A 17,924-nucleotide genomic window follows, 5' to 3' on the forward strand; every position below is an offset into this window, starting at 1 on the left:
GCAAGCAAAAGGTTTAGCATTATTCGGTCCTTTCTTCAGCCCTCATCTTGAATTTACTATTCATTGGTTCAAATGGGTGGAATGGTAGGGAAGTTTCCACCTTATTGGGACCAAGAGCTTGGCCTGGAATCCAGGGCCTGTTTCTACTAGACAAAGGTATAAACTAGTACCTGCTCTGTGGCTTGGTGATTAAAGCACTGAACTTGAAACTAAAGAGATGTAGGTTCAAACCCTTTCTTGGCAGGGAAAGCCTAGACCTGTGTCCCTTGCTTCCTGGGTGAATGCCTTAATTACTAAGCTATTGAGCTAAAATACAGGAGGGTTTTCTATCTCCTGAGTCTAACACTTACCAGTCATGGGCTTTTGCTTGATACAGTTCTGTGACTTCCATTTGCCCAGCGTACATGCACATGGAGCCACATCCCTGCCTCTCCAGCACACAGCCCACACCCCATATGGTCAGTTCCTGTATAGATGTTTATGCATCCACACTGCATGTGGACCAGGATCAGAAACTGCATAAGTGCCAAAAACGGTGGTTATGCACTGGTATGTAAAGTAAAATAGGGTTCAGCCCTTACCAAAAGTCACGTCAACATCTCTAGAAAGGGGATGCCATTCTATACATATTTGCATAGTACCTACCACCAGAGGACCCTGACATGCTTGCCTTCACAATTCTTTGGCAACATAAATATTAACTTACAGTATAAGAAGGCTAGGGAAGAGATAGAAATTAAACATCATACCACACATGTACCAGTGCCCTGTTCCAAGACCATCTTTCCTCTTTAAAAATATATATTTCTTCACTTATACATGAAAATTAATAAATAGAAGGTACTTTTGAGCAGCAAGGAAAATCAAAAGCAGGATACTGAATAGGAAAGTATTTGATTCTCAGAGAAATACCCTGAAGTTTTGAAGTATGCAGTATGGACCAGAGAGAGAATGGACTGCAAGCCAGAGTCAGAAAATCTATGTCCCTGGCAAATGGGAATTAAACTCTAATTATCACAGACACGTTTTTTTAAAATTCTTTTTAATTCTCTTCAACGATCACGGTGTCAAAACAATTATTTGCATGCTCGAGCAGATGTCAAATATTGTACAGGCACATATGTACTTGCAAATTTAAACAGAAAATTGTCTAAAATTAAAGGTATAATAGGTTACTCAAATTACAGCATAGACACAAATCTTGGGAGGAGGGAAGATGCTGATTTTATCTTTCTGCTATTCTATCCCACAGAAGCTGACTTCTGAGCAAAAATAAACTGGAACAGAGTAGGAAAATAAGCAGCATCTTTATGAAGATTCAAAAAATCTCAATTGTTTTCCAGCCTCATCTTTGATTTCTATTGTTTCCCTTTTCATCCTGATACTGTCAATTGTAAACTGGAAGACTCTGTTGTATTAATGGTTGTATTTATAGTATATTTGATGGTAATAATAGTATCTTGCATTGGGACTATATAAGGCTTATCCCTAAAGTCTGCAGGGTGCTTTCCAAGTTTAGGACCTAACAATTCTTTTGCAAACAGTTACTCATGTAAGGATGATTGTTTCTATTTATTTAGATCCAGTATCACTCCCAGGGTTCTTGCAGTTTTTCCCCTCAGAAGCTGTGATCCCTCCTCCACAAGCCCACAGTTTAAGGACTGACACAAAAGAAAACAAAATAGGAAAGGGAAGTGAAAGGATTCATTTGTAAAGAATCCGTATCCAAATCTGACATGCAAATTACACCTAATTGCTCCTTCAACTATAACAATGTCAATTTTCTTGTATGCATCCTGACAGAGATGGATCTTTCTGAACATCTCGAAACTTCACACCTTGCAGATTCCCTCAGGAAGGGTCTTCTTCCACACGCCATCACAGAAACAAGAGCCCCACACATAAGAGCCAGGAGTTTCATACTGCCCTGCAGGCTCTCGGTTCAGAAAAACACTTAAGCACATACTACTTTTAACATCATGTTTATTCAAGTCTCATTGCTTTCAATGAAACTGAGGCATATACTTAAGTAAATAAGGGTGCTTTTTATGAACTGGGATTTGTGTTTCCAGTATCATTGCCAATCTCTGCACTACGATGCCATCATCCTTCATTATAATCTTTCAGATAATAGCAAGATCTGATTAGCTGGTCATACAGCTGCAACAACTCATCAGTGTTAGTTTTGGAATGAACTTTTGTGATTTAATTAAATTGAGAAAGAAATCTATCCTTACAGTTGGTCATTATTATCACCAGGCCATTTGTCAAACAAGGATTTTGTCACCTAAGGGAGAGAAAATATCTTTGTTCACAATTTATTTAATATGCACTGACAGTATTTGTTTTTATTTTGGTATCGTATTTAGTTTGAGCAATATAATAGGAAAGATGGTAATGTCTCAAAGGATCCTCTTGAAAAAATAAATTACTTATAAATAAGTGACAATGAGTGTAAAATAAATGTTTATGTAGGAAGTTCACTACTAGTTTCTGTTCACAAGATACAGAACTACAATAAATTAGGACCTAGGGAAATTTGTGGGTTCAGTGAAGCTAATGACTAAGACTTTGGTCATGTTTTTTGTATGTAATAATATATCCAATAGCCTTTTGCACTAATCTTAGAAGATTCCCAAAGTAATTTCATTTGACATTCAAAGCTATTTGATTGTAATTTCTGAGCAAGTCTAACTACATTTGTATTCCAGCATGTGGCAATCCAAATTTTGCAATGTTTTGTAGCTGACTAATGCATGATGTCAGTCTTTTTTCCTTTTCTGCTGTGCTGATTGCTTTCATATCACCAAGGAAAAAAAACACTGAGAGTACATTCCAAATTGTTAACATTATAAAATCTCGGTCATTGGCATATTGAGCACTATTATCGAGTATTTGGGAATCTAAAATTTAAGGGGAAGAAATAGAAGTCTTTTTGTATATTAATGGTTAGCAAATTTGCTTTCACGTGAATTTTACTAGGATATGTAGAAGTCATCTCTACAGTACTTTCAGAGGACAAACACAAAATGTAAATATACGTGTGAGAATTTTTTTTGCTAATATGCTGTGATATGGTTCTCATCCTAAACCAAAGGCTGGGATCCCTGGATAACTCAAAGCAATGGTAAGATCAGCACTTTATCTTCTTTCCCTGATTCCCCTTCCTGTTATTCCTCTTCCCTCTTCAGTCATTTTATGTGTTATATAAGTTATATTCTACTTTAAAATGTGGTTGCAGAAAAAGCTAACAGTTTATATTAGCTGAGGGCATTTTTACAACCTAGTAACTCAGGTTAGAATATGACCTGTGTGGTTGGAGAAAGAAGGAACCTGTGACTGATGAATACCTGAATCTGCCCAGAGACCTGGGCTTCTCTTCACCAAAAGGCCGCACCAAGGAGTAGTGCTATGAAGCGTAATAAACCTGTTCTGCCCGCACTGCGCCCCAAAGACAATGTAATGTAGCTGTCTTAATATGGCACTGCACAAGCACCAGTAAACACTTCTGAGAGAGCAAGTTGACTGACATGTGTCCACAACACTACAGCAACTACATTACATTCAGTGTTTTACTGTGGGATTCCCTAGTGTGGCCTATTGATGATGCCTTTGAATCCATGCCCTTTAAATAGATCCAGCAGCAACAAGAATCTCAAGTTTCCAGCTGCTATCATCATTTTTACTGGGACCCTTGACTTTTTGCTATCCATGAAAAGCATCATATGCAGACTGGATGGATATGCCCTTCATGCACATATCCCCAAATATGGAGCTCCCACATAATTCTTCAGGATTTTAACAAGTGCTATAATTCAACAGAATTTCAAAGATCCCTCCTTTGCAATGAGGCACCAAATTGTCCCCATCTGTTACAGTTCCACCAATAACTTCCAGATACGCGTAATTCCACAGACTGCTCTGAAGAAGTCAGTAGAGTAAAAAGCCAGCAAATAAAATGAATATGAATGCTATGAGATCTTACAGTGTGAATGCCTTCATCTTCCCTTGACCCCACCACCAACACTGTTGCCAGTTCTTGCTGTAGGGTCTTTGGTGACTTACAGAGGCAGGCACTGGATTTATCCCTGGAGAAATAGCAAATTAAATAAACGTAAGAGTCATACAGTACTGACCTGCACTGTAAAGAGTGCATGGAAAAGAATGCACCTTTGAGGTAGAAGGGAATAAAAGTGACAAGCAAAGAGGATTGTATCCTGATATTCAGTCATTGCGACTCTAAATAGTCTCATTTCAGTGGAACTGCTTGTGTGGGTCTGATCAGGCTAGGATCAGATCCAGTCCTAATTTACCATACAGTTAAGGAATTTGGAGATACCATCCTTGGTGATACACCACTCAAGCTGCTTTTTCACAAATATGTTTATGCACTGCTCTTTAATTTCTGCATTATGTTTCTCTCCCCACCCCATGCAAAACATAGCATCATGGAGGTTGCTAAGCAATATCCCTGACAAGGTCTCAGCATCCATCAGTGAAATGATGGATTCTTTCACTCTGTTACATCTTCAAACTGAGGAGTGTGTCACTCAAAGAACATGTGTAAAAGCTGCCTTCTGAAGAAAGAAATGGAAGCTTTGACAGCTGAAAAAGAAAGAGGCTACTATTTTTAAATAACTAACTAGTTGAAAAAGAAAGGAACTGTTACAAAAGTCAGACTATGTAGCTGGTGAAACAGGTCAGAAAACCGTCTTAATTTAGTGTAGATTTTTGCTTTGAGGGTGTGGGTTTTAAGCACTCCTGTCCATGGTATAAAGTGTTCTCGATAATGATGACAGAAAACACTGAAAGCTATTGAACTGAATGGAAAGAGCCAGTATAACCATTGACTATGGCTCATGGTATTTTACTAGTGGCCTGAACTAAAACACAATTAAATGCATTTCATGTAGTAGATTTAAATCCATTAGTCTGAGGCATAGCTATAGTTTAAAAAGGGCAATATTTCCTAATAATTGCACTTTCACTGCATGTGCATGTATAATAATTTGTTGGAGACAAATACTTTTTAGCCTGCTACTTTTTAGGATCTAATTCATTTTCTACCTACCATGCAATAATTAGAACTTAATGAATAATTAATAATAAATAATACAGTTGATTAATTTAACCTTTTTGTCCACAGACAGATTGCTAAATTCTTGAACTTATTCATAATTTAATTTTTTTAAGTAATTAATTCTGGTTTACAGGTCAGTCATTCTTCACAAGCTGCAAATTTTAATGATTTAAAATTTGTGCTATAGTAATGGCATGCTGTTCACGTGGTTCATAAGTCATAAAGAATTGTTTCTGATGCCTCTTGGGTAAGTAACGTAACTAACCCACAAAGTGCTGATTGCACATGGTACATTTATAAATCTGATATTTCCTTTTGGTAAATATATAAAAAAAAATTTTAAATCACTCTGCAAATTTTTGCACTGACAACCCCAAATGTTCACATAAAGCAAAATACAGAAAAGGTAGCAAACATGGCCAAAAAAATTATTTATTTGAAATATTGATTCTACTCTTTGTTCAAATCTAGTCATAAAAAACATACAAGATGTTGCTGATCCACCTATCTGACTACCTATATGGATGTACAGGTTAAATCTTCATCAAAACTCACACATCCTCTTACTGCAGGGCTTACCAGATGGTGCTGTTATACACAGTCTTACAAGTTCTCTTCTAAGTATTTGAGCAAGTTTTTAGTCTAGGGAGAAAATGCGTGTTGCATTTTCCTTTTTCTGATGTGAGCTCTCTAAACTACTTCCACTAGGGGGAGCTGTAACAAACTGGCAACAGAGCTTTCTCACTGCATTTATCTCTCTTAACTAGAATCAATTCTTGCAGAAGAGCTGGCACTGGTGCTTGGCCTGCAATTCCTGAAAGAAGGCACTGCCTGTGGGTTCTTTTTAGTGATCACCTGTGTTTCTAGAGCACTATATTAGTGTAAATAAAGCAGTTCCCTTAAATGTATACACAGATTCTGTGCCACAGATATCTTCCTGAATCTCCTAAGTCATGATAAGTAGCGATGCTGTTATATAATGTCTCCTAATATTATTGACACAACAGCTACCAAGCTCATTGCTAGGGGGTTCTAAAATGAGTTACTTAGTCACCCAATTCCTAATTCCAGATATATGCAGACTGTAGTGAGCTTTGGATTGGGCCTGTGTTTCTGGCACTCCTTTTCCTCTCCTGCCTTCCCCCTCCCATTACCTCCCCCTCCCCCAACCCAGTAGAAGAAAAGAGGAGAAAGCAGGGAGAGATCAAATGAAAAGAAAAAGCAGACAAAGTATGACTAATTTTCTTAAAAAAAAAATCAAAAGAACCAGTCATCACCTAAAAGCAGCTAAAAGTACATTAAATACTGCCATGTGTAATCGCAGTATTTGCCACAGGGACACTGTCTTGGAAACTGCTTCCTTTTTCCCTTTGTGATTGCACATTGCTCTTTCCCACTTGTCCACAAGGCACCTGTCTGAAACATGGCTGATACAATGAGAATCATGATCTGGACCCAAGTATAAAGAACTTGTCTCAGTTTCATTGTTGCTGTAAACCAGAAAAGACTGTGGCCGGGTTGGCAGCCCAGCAGTATTCATCATCATGCTCATACAGGAGATAGGGGTGTAATCTCAGTCATAGTTTTTTGCCCCAAATATTGATAGCTCAGTGGTGACAGAAGGCCCAGTTCACCATTATCCTGGGTTCTGCACACCTGTAAAAATGAATACAAAATCCTTCCAATCCAAATGGCAGCCTCTTACACTCACTATACACTGGTATAAGTGTGGATAAATTGCAGAGTGATGGTCAATTACTGTATTTACTCAAATATAAGACAAACCTGAATATAAGACAATCCCCCAGTAATAAGATTCTACATATGGAAAATGTATATGTTTTATTATTTTAAAGGTATAAAATCTAAATATTGGAAGCTTGCCATGAATTTATCCTTCTCCCCCTGCTACAGCAGGGAAAATAAGTCGGGGGGGGGGTCAGATTGCCCCCTTGTCCTCTGCCCCCTAACTTCTTCCTCCTATAGCCCCTTCCCCTACCTTACTGTCAGACTTTGCTTTCCCCAAGCAGTGAGGGGCAGATTCGAAAACAATGACTTTGAAATAAATATACTTATAGTAATTTACATATAGGCAAATTACTACAGGCCCCATAGACTTAGTTCATCTAGAATTGGTGTATTTTACCTGTTTTGCAAACTGCTGCAAGTTTTAGCACAGGTACTCCATAAAAACACCTTTAAGCAGCATTTTTGTATCACTTATACATAGTACAAACTATATATGATATTAGTCCAAAGTCAAAAGGCTCATGATTTACTGTATAGTTCATTGGGTAGCGGGGTCAACAGCATTTCAAGCCACAGTGACCCCATAGCTCAGCACTACTCATTATGTGTGCATAGTCCAGATACCCCCCACAAAGGATCCATGTGCTAATTATCCCCCACTCATAACTGGAAACAGGTGCTATTGTCATGTGTCCTAGGATCCTCCAAAAATTTGAGATGAGGTGTGGGGCTGCCTGAGCTGGCTCCACCTCATGGAGGGCAAGGTCACACTAATAACATGCTACAGGCTGAGACAGGGGGGTGACAGCCTCTCACTTACATAGATGTTTGGTGATGTTTGCCAGACGTTTAAGGCTGGTAAAGAAACAAGAATCACTGGAAATTGGAAAAATAGGCACTACTGTGGCAGTGAAGAGGAAGTCAAAACAGTCATGGAGGAGTTTGTGACTGTTTGACCTTGTCATCCCTTGGGGTGCTCTAGTGAACAGATGTTCCCCCAGCTCCAGCACTCCAGCTCCAGCACTCTTGGCCTCAGGCCACCTGTGCCTTGCGCCCCTCTCCCAGGCAGGGCTCAGAACCTTGCATGCTCCTCTGGCACCCCTGTGGCCTCCTGCCTTCCCCTATCAGCCACACTAAGTCCTCCAGTGTAAACTCTCCCCACACTGGGTCAATAACTTCCCCCGCAAGCTACAAATCCCCCTCAGCTCTCTACTTACATCTCTCAGGGACAGTCTGGGTGCCTGTCAGTCCCCTTCTGCAGCTAGCCTGACCAGGAGCTCCTCTCCCTACTCACATTAAAAAAAACCTACCCAGACAGGAGGACAGGGGGCCAAAAAAGAGGACACGTCCAGGAAAACCCAGACGTATGATAACCCTACTGGAAACACAGACAGGACCAGCATGAACTCTAGGATCCCGTTTTGCCATGGAGAATGTTTCAACTGTGGCAACTTGGAACACTTCTGATGGTAATATATGGGATTTCCCCACTTTAAAAAAGCCATTCCCTACCAAAAAATTAAATAAGGTAACTAGGGATATCTAGTCCAAAGGCCCAAATCTTCTTTCTACAGTTTGCAGGAGACTCTCCACGCAGCACTGTATGGTTCTATAGGTATACCACTCAGGCACATATAACAACATGTGCAGGGCTCTGTTTCTTTTTAATGACAGATTTGTCCTTTGTGGGGTGGTCTTAAGTTATAGGCACTCTGAAAATTTCCTCTGTAAGTCAGCAGGAGAGCATGCAGGCAATGTAGTAAATGAACAGTCAACTTGCCATTTGCTGGATGATAATCTCGTCCGCAGAAACTACCACAGGTTATTAAACTGCAGTGTGCTTTCTTTGAAGAGAACATATATATTTCATAGTGAAAAAAGTTCAGAATCTAACCAGTTTTATTTTTTGGAAGTACCCAAGATATTTCAGTGCCACAAAATATATGCAGTCCTTAAAAGGAACAAGTGATTTAAAGATAGCATTTTTAGTTAAGGCCTGCAATCAGGGATTTGGAAAGCTGAATGCTATTCATGCCTTCGCCACAGCTTTATTAAGTAAAATTGGGCAAGTCACTTTGGCCTTGAACTTGCCAAATCTAGGACATATACTTAAACTTTCAGCATATGAGCAGTTCCATTCAGGTATATATTGGCAGGATTTAGGCAGGCAAGGTTCTTTGGGTAGATGTGATATCTTTTATTGGACCAACTAAACAGATGGAAAAAATGTTCTTTGCAAGCTTTTGGGCACAAACACCCTTCTTCAGGCATAAGGAGACTATGCTAGTGTTTTGAGTTCTCCAAGGTAGAAAAGAAACCAATTTACAACATGCAGGGCTAAGAAAATGCAAATGAGTGGTAGTTTGGAAGACAATAGGTAGAGATCGGGGGGGAGGAAGGGAGGGAAATTTATGAAAGAATATAAATGGTCAGCTGCAGGCAGGTACCTGGGGTTATCAGATGGCCAACAGGTTGTAATGTGTCATAAATCCAATGTCTATATTGAGTCCATGATCTTTTGTATCCAGTAGATTTATGAAGTGAAGTTTATAGGCTCATCTACAAAAGGTGTTTTGTAAATTTCCTTTGAGGATTAGAACTGAGAGGTCAGACAGGAAGTGATTGTCTTGTGAGAAGTGTGTACCCACAGGTAATTGGATATTTTTGTCTTTGATGGATTTTTGGTGTGTGTTCATTCTGGTACACACTTGTTTGGTTTCTCCTACGTATTTTCAATCAGGGCATTTGATGCACTGGATGAGGTATATTACATTTCTGGAGGTGCAGGTATAAGATCCAGGAATGGAGATGGATCTGTTGTGGGGTGTAGTTATTGTGGGGGTGGTGGAGATGTGTTGGCAGGTTTTGCATTTCTTGCCCTGGCATCCAATAGGTGTAGTTTGGGTCATAAGGAGTTTCCTTCTGGTGACGAGGTTAGCAAGGGTTGGTGCTTGTTTAAAGGCTAGGATGGGTGGTTCTGGAAAGATCCCTTTGAGAATCGAGTCTTTTCCTAGTATGGGTTGCAATTGTGTAACAGAAGGATTTTCTGTATAGATTCCAGGGAAGGATGGTATATCATAACTAATGACGTGTGTTTCTTGGGGATTTTCTTTTTTATACTGCAGCAATTCTACTGGCAGGATTTCAAGCTGAATCTTCCAGATACCAATTGTACTTCTCAAAATCTGTATATAGAGAGGACTCTTTATGTGTGATTACCTTCTTCCATAAAATTCATATGCCACTTCCTCCACAACAGTGCTGTCTTCTTCCTATGAGCTTGCGGAAGGAGTTCCCTGGGACTGGCATATAAGAAGGTTTGGGCCAAACAGGGTGGAATGGAGCATGGAGAATTTCACTGTAAGAATGTCAGAGCTGGGAGGATGCTCTCCTTCAGTGGAAATATTCTTTAAGGAAGATCCAAGGGACACCAATCGCCAAAAGCATTATTTGGTAGTGACCCTCCATTATGGCCCTGCTGCATTTTCCTACCAGGGAATACTGTGGGCCTAAAGCTCCAACAGAAATACAGGGAGTTCTGTCTGGATGGCCCTACTTTTCAGAAAAATCAAGTCCCATAAGATCAAGAGACATATCTCAGTCCAGCTCCACCCATGGTCCAGTTCATGAAGGGCTGCATTCATCCATTATACAAAAAAGATGAGCTGCAAACCTTTAACACAGATCAAAACATCCCCCAAGCATGGGAACCTTCGGATCCAGAGGATTCTTCACGCATTTCCAAAACTGAAGCCCAGTTCCAGGCTTCCTGCTTTTAAGTGATCTCTGGAAGTCATACAGATTAAACCTCTGGTAACATCAAGACACATCACTTTTCTATTTATGCAAATCCTCCCTATGTCTCCTGACCAACAAGTTGGTTTCATACAGATGTTAACATCTTCTCTCCCATCCATCAAGCAGCATATATTGCATCCTCATGCTCAAGAGCCCTGTAGTCTGTATTTTTAAATTATACCACAAGTACAATATTGCCCTCACTGACTGCTAGTCAACAACCTTCTTAACCCCGTAAATAGTGGCAAGCAGCAGCAATTAAAACCAAAGACACCCTTACATTTGCAACACACTATTCAATTCCACTTTCAGTAGCTTTCCATTTTTTTTAAATTCCAAATGATGCACAGCAAAAAGAAATGCTTTTTGGACTATTACACTAATAAAAGAGACATTAAGATTCCATAGTCAAGAACTGTGCAGTAATAATGAGGACTCTTCCCAGCCTTGCCCTTAATTTAAAATTGCCAGGATTAGGATGCTTACTCGACTCTGAGTACTCTAAGAGCTCATATCTTGCTTGTTCTCTTTCGCTCAGGGTGCGCCTGCATGCGGGGGCGGGGAGGGGGGTGCAAGTGTGTGTGTGTTTCTGTGCTTCTCTCACACCTGCAGCTGATAATCATATGCAGTTCCAAATGAGCTGAGAAAATGAAAATTACCTTCAAAAGGAAGGAAAGTGCATTTGACATACCTCTTGTTCCAGCACTTGCGAGATTCTGGTGTAATTACCGCTGTGAGTGTACAGGCAGATGGCAGACTCGGCAGCACCTTGTAGTCAGTCAGCAGGACACTGCAGAAATGCTCTTGGTAACATTTTGTTCAAGATGTTTCAACACACCAATCTAAAAACTGGCAACCAAGACAGAACTTCTCTGATTATCAGTTAGCCTTAAATAATGAGCACATTATAGCACCACTGGTCTTCACTTCTCTGTATCTACAGAACAATCACCATGCCTTATGGCACATAACGGTATGTGGTCAGCTACAATTAACATGTGAACAACTGCTAGCTGTGGAGAGACAGTCAGCTTTAAAATATGATAACTAAAAAGATTCAGAGGGAAAGGGGACAGATCCTGCCCAGGGAAATTAAACGAGAAAATATTCACTGAGGAATAGATGCCCCATATACCTCAAACCATGGGTGGTAACATGCTCCTACCAAACCCCTTGGTTATCAGCTATGTGACCAGTACCGGGAAGCTGCTATAGCACACAGGGGGCAAAGCAAAAATGAAAGCAGCAGATTTTATACCCACCTGTGCTGTTTGTTGTATTTTAATAAAGCACCTTGATCCTTGCCCTTAGTTTGGGGGATTTGGGACCATCCTCTAAAAGAAGGAATTTCTTTCTGTGCAGCTGTGCCAGTGAAGGGCAGTTAGAGAAAATGTAAGAGGGAAACCTGGGAACCATGACACATTTAATTCCATGCTCTTATTTTGATAATAAAGGGCAGCAGTTGAAACATGTTCCTACAGCTCCAGGGGCATGTTTGACCATGCTCCATACTCTTGACCTCCCCCATCATCCAAGGTATAAATGGGTACCTGGTCATTCAGGCTGGGTAGTCAAGGGTGGCTGGACATAATGCCAGCTGCATTACTGCTTTGTGGATTAGTGTCCCTTTACAATGCCAACCTGATGGGCCTTTAGATCTGGAATGAAGCCTTGGCCTTTGATTACAATAATAGATTTCAACAGTTAGGCAAGGGCTGGTCATGCTTAAAACCAAAATGCAATAAGGGAAATTTCACAAATATATTCCATTTCTGTATATACCTAGCCCCTCTAGGCTGGACTCGATGATCTTCCGAGGTCCCTTCCAGCCCTAATGTCTATGAAATCTAATGTCTATGAAATCTCTCTCAGTAAGGACGGCACTTTGAGCACTTGTGGGTACATCCTCAGCAGGTACAAATCAGGGTAACTTCAAGAAGAGCCACATAGTTTTGCAGATTTACACATACTGAGGATCTATGTAAATACCAAATGTTATTATAATGTGCAAGGACAGAGTGATTAGATGGACCATTTCTAAATGCCTTGCCTTATCAGGCTTATGCTATGTTTGCTGGAATTCTTTACTCTGTGCTATTTGTGCAGTGGTCTCTATGGGCAATTCAAAATGCAGCTGAAGAGTTATGTTTTTTATTACTAAGGTAGAACAATTTGTATTGTTCATTAAATATTTACGGTTGTGTATCATTAGCTTTTAAAAACCATTATATGAGATTTGTGCTTCATGAATCAAAATGTAATACTAAAACTGATTGTTAATGGGCCAGTTCTCATATCACTTACAGATTTGTAAATAAGGAGTAACTACTCCAGGAAGCCAGTGCTTTCAGAGCAGCATTAGACTCATGTGAGACCAGAATTAGATACACTGTTAGTGGGAGTAGGATTTAAAAGTGTAAAACCGAAGTAACTACTATTTTCAGCAGATGCCATCTCAACTGGAGTAACAGAAAGTGAATGAAGTCCACAGTTTTTACACTGTCTGTATACTTAAAAAGAACAAAGCAACACTGTGCAGAAATAATGAACCTAGCTTTAAATAATCTAGCTCAAGTACCAGAAACAGTAATTCTGGTTAGCAGAGATTACCCAAGGTAATAAACCCTCCTTCTTAGCAGAGGAAATCACCACAAGTAGTACCCTCACTATCCTGCCTAGGCTGCTTCTGACACCTGAGCAAGCTAATTCAGAGCCAGCTCAGGTATCTCTGCAGCACTGCATTGTGAAAGAGAAAAGTTCTGCTTAAATGAAAATATTGTGGAATTGAGACCCGCTAGCAAGTTGGAAATTCTGCTTCTTATACTTTTAAGTGACAAACAATAAGTAGTATGTGACTATTTTTGTTGATGTTGTAATAGTTGACTCCTGAACACTCTAAATGCTTCTTACAGCGAATTAATTTTGATTGACACACATGCTTTACTATTGAGAAACAGTGAGACAACAGTGGTGCTCATACTCTTTTTGACATCAGCACCCTCAGCTGTACACTTGATATGTACCTTCTTTTCCTGCAAATACAAATAGTATCAGCTTCAGTGCAGCCATGATATGAAGGCACACTCAACTAAGTTTTACCATAAGGTAAATTAAGCAAGGTCAACATTATACACCTCCCCTCCTCCCTTCTCTAGTTTGCTTAAAAGGCAAAATCAAAATGCCTTATCTTCACTGTGTTTATCTCAGGAGGGTTCAGACAGAATAGTCCCATATCTTCTGGCACTGAAGGCAAAGTCTCAACTTGCCTCTTGGAAACCATATTTGGGAAGTGCTCACCCTTCTCCAAATGTATTAACTACCTTGGCAACCGATTAAGTCAGGGTACACTATCTCATGTAGACAAACCTAAGAAAGGTAGAAGGCTTTAGCAACTGTATTGGGAATGACAGCCCCCTGTTCGGTCAGGTTTAAAATCTGCTATTAGTTTTCTGTCAGTTCAATATCTATTTACTTGTGCACACACTCAAAGGCAAAAAAGAAATAAACAAAGAGAGTTTGCACAGCTGAATATATATACTGCTCTAACCTAGAAAAATTTATAGTACAGATTAGGGAAAAAAACAAAATTTCTGGCAAAAACAGAAGCTTATTAGTCTATAAGGGATAGAACCTGTGCCTCATCCAGAGGTTGCAAGAATAACACAGGAAAAACAATCAGAGGGTGAAAAAAAAGTTTCAGCATTTTAATAAGCTTTGCATAATACTGTGACAAGAACTGCAGTGAACAAAATACACTGCACATAGATCAAGAACCCACAGGTACGTACACAGCATACAGAACAGAACAAGGACGTTTAGCAAGCACAAAAGCTGCTGATCAAAGCCCAACATCCTCCTCATCACAAACGGTATCATTCCTTTGCTAAAAGTCCTTTAGCACAACATAACAGGAAGTCTGCACTTTGAACAGGAGTGAACTTTGAAGAAGAGAAACAAAAAAGCACCACATAATGGAGCAATTAATACTGAGAAACAAATTCTACTTCCGGCTTGGACTTTTATGCCATTAAATACACAGCCCACAGAGAATCTAGGGAAAAACTCTGAAAGGTCGCAGGAAAAGATTACAAACAGACCCAAAGGCAAGAATATATGTTAAGTATTACATATATTCTGGCAAATCCCTTAGATTCGATTGTGGCTCACCAGTATCACACTAGTATACTGCACTGACACAGCTGAACTCTTTCCTTGATTCACACTGATGTGAAGCAAGATCAGAAGCAGGTCCTTTCTACTCTTGAAGGTTCTCACATTCCACATATTCTTGCATCCACCTTAATAATAACCATATCTGTTTTGAATTGATGTGATTAGTCTCTTTAAAAACTGAATAGGTTTGTTAGTACCTTTCAGGTAGGCATTTAAATCTCCATTTATAAGATGAACAAACTGAGGCCCAAAATAGTCAACTGTCTTGCCCATCACCCAGCAACAGAGCTGGCAGCAGGCTAAGGATAAAAATAAAATTAAGTGAGAATCATTAAAGGTTAAAATATGCCTGAAAACAAAGAGGAGTCTGCTAATATCTGAAAAGGGTAGGATAAAAATGCCACCAAAGCATCCTGAGAGCCAATTTATAGCACTGAGTATCATGCTGAATCTGACTACAATAAGGGAGGCAGAAAGCTTTCCTAAATACCGCAAGAAGATGCCAGAGTAACATTGAAATGAACAGTCAGCTAGAGGGCTCATTTTCGTGCCACATTGTTCCAAACTATGAATCAAAACATCCACAGACAGTACTAAACAGCTTTTGTTAAGAGCACTTTCTGAGCAATACAGCTTGCAAAGCTCTCATTTCTTTATCTACTAAAAACTAAACTTGCCAAAATATATGCAAGGCTCCCTTCAGGATATTTCCAAGAGAATATTAAATCCATGAGCCAAAATGATTATAACTGGTAGACAGTTAAAACTGTTATAAGGCACATCATCTCATCCAGACCTCTGCAATTATCAGTCACTTTGGAAAAATAAATGGGTATTCAGAAGAGAATGCACAAGAGGCTTGCTGAATGTGTCACACAGTGCTAAGAAAGTAAGAGCCACATTGAAATATGGTACTAAAGCTTTTCATATGGAGTTTAATTCTGATCTTGCACTGATGAAACTCCAGTGACTTCAGTAAGAGTGGACTTTCTAATTTACACTGTCGGAAGTGAGAACAAAAATCAGTGAACAGATTCCTTATGGTGCAGCAGAAGCTTGCATTACATTTACTGTTACTCAGACAGAGACAATTAACCACAGAGAGTAGGTGCAGGTGTTATATTTAGATCAACCTAACGCCAGTTCCATTGATCTAAGTGCCAATCTGTGCAAATGTGGGGGGACATTAAATTGGTCAAAACATGGTCAGCCCAGTCTAACTTGTAGATCAGGAATGGTTCAGTAGAATGGTTAGCCCAATCTACTGAATGTCTGCACATGTTCAGAGCACAGCCTCAGGGCTGGGACAGCTCAGCCACTCATCCCAGCCACAGGGCTGTTCTCTTCCTCCCTCAACAACCCCTGATCAAGCTATTTTTAGCCTCCTGCTGCCTCTAACCCCAGACAGGCTATCTATTCCCCAGATCTGACAGCCCCCCAATCCCACCAACCCCCACCCCAGACCTGCCAACCCCACCTGGTGGACCTGATAGCTGCCCCCACTCCAATCCTTCCTACCCCTCCTCTGACCCCAAGTTCCTTAGATCAAGTTCTCAGAACAGCTCTCAGCACTGGCAGACATGGTCACAAGCTGCTCCCAATCCTATAATAAAGAAGTACTTCTACTTTGGGGCTACATTTGGAAATTATATGAAAAGTTCCATAGTCCAATGGCCAGGTATTTTGTAATACAGAGCTGATCAAGAATGTCTTGTATTCAAAAGGTTGTCTAACTTTATTCCAACCTTGCAATTGGTCCAATAAAAAACACCACACCCCAATTAAATCCTTGACTTTTTCACCATTTCTGGACCATCAGAGCTACAACATCATTGTAACACTACCAGGTATTTCATAGACTAAAAATTTACAAAGACAAAAAAGCAAACTTATTTTTCAAAACAGCAAGCTCAGCCCTGGAAATACTTACAAAAACAAAACTGCAGTGCCCTTGGCTAGGTAGGTAAGTATTATTAGGAAATGGGATGACCCGGTGGTTACAGAAAGAATTCAAAAGCATTGGTTCCTATTTTGGCTGAGATACCAGTCCAATGAGAGAGCTGCAGAAAATCAGTCAATATCAAAGTACTTTAAAGGGTCAGCCACACCATAAACATTTATGAAAAGTTGGGGTGTGGGAATTATACCTGAACCCTGTTTCTCTCAGGAAAATCCATTTTCAAAGTTTTAAAAATGTACTTTATGGCTGAGTGGGTTTCCAAAGCTTTGGCATTATAAATCAATACTTCTTAAACCAGCTATTTAGAGATCTCAAGAGAGATTCAGATGCCCACCCTTAGGTACCCACTTTTGAAAACTGGATCTGCCATGCTAGGCAGAAAGGTAATTAAGGAAACAGATCCTTGCATCTTTTCATACAATATAAAACATGGAAATGAAATTACAGTGAAGTTTGATAGGCATAAGGGACACAAATGAAGTGTACCAGAAAAAGAGAGATGTATGACAAAGAAATTAAGAGGTGAAAAAAATGAGGAGTGAGAAATGAAGAATGAGAAGAAATGCAACAAGAAGGAAGGATGAAGAAGAAGAATCAATGGAAGTTATTTCATTTGCATTTATGATTAAATTGGGGAAACTGATATATTTTCATAATGGACCTTAGATATTTGATTAAGTGCATACATCAGAAATAATGTATGGACTCTGCTTGTTCACTCATTGCATCTTGGGCCAAACCCTCCAGGGATGTAAATCAGCACAGCTCCAGTGACCTTATTAAAATCAATGGAAATTGCACCTGAGTAACCAAAAGGAGAATTTAGTGCAGTGTCTTGCTTTATTTTACCATTTGTGAATTCTTTCTGTTCAGTTTCTATAGAAAATGCCAGCTATGATGGACAACTAACTACCCAGATTAGCATATTTCCCTTTGCCATCTAAGGTAAAAGATCACTTAAGCACCTGAATTTTAGATTCTAGTCAGACATTCATCTCCCAACATGTGAGTCATTCTTGTTATTATGCAAATGTCATCTTTTACCTGAAGGCAAATTCTTACCTCTTAATATTTAAATTCCATCTAGTTTTCATTGATCTCTAAACAACATCACATCTTTGAACTTTTCTTAAGAACATATTAAGGGACAAAAAGTCTCACTTC

The 17,924-nt window shown here is 39.6% G+C and overlaps 1 long non-coding RNA gene across 1 annotated transcript in view; it reads right to left on the reverse strand.

The window, feature by feature from the left end:
* Positions 1–1,058: 1,058 nt before the first annotated feature.
* LOC106739479 (uncharacterized) overlaps positions 1,059–17,924 on the reverse strand; it is a 138,611-nt gene continuing 121,745 nt past the window's right edge. The window contains exons 5-6 of the long non-coding RNA XR_002089173.2: positions 11,319–11,476; positions 1,059–4,088 (exon numbers count right to left, since the gene is read on the reverse strand). This is a non-coding gene — a long non-coding RNA (uncharacterized LOC106739479). The remainder of the gene's footprint in view (positions 4,089–11,318; positions 11,477–17,924) is intronic.

Source organism: Alligator mississippiensis, chromosome 5, assembly GCF_030867095.1.
Source record: "Alligator mississippiensis isolate rAllMis1 chromosome 5, rAllMis1, whole genome shotgun sequence".
Classification (NCBI taxonomy): Eukaryota; Metazoa; Chordata; order Crocodylia; family Alligatoridae; genus Alligator; species Alligator mississippiensis.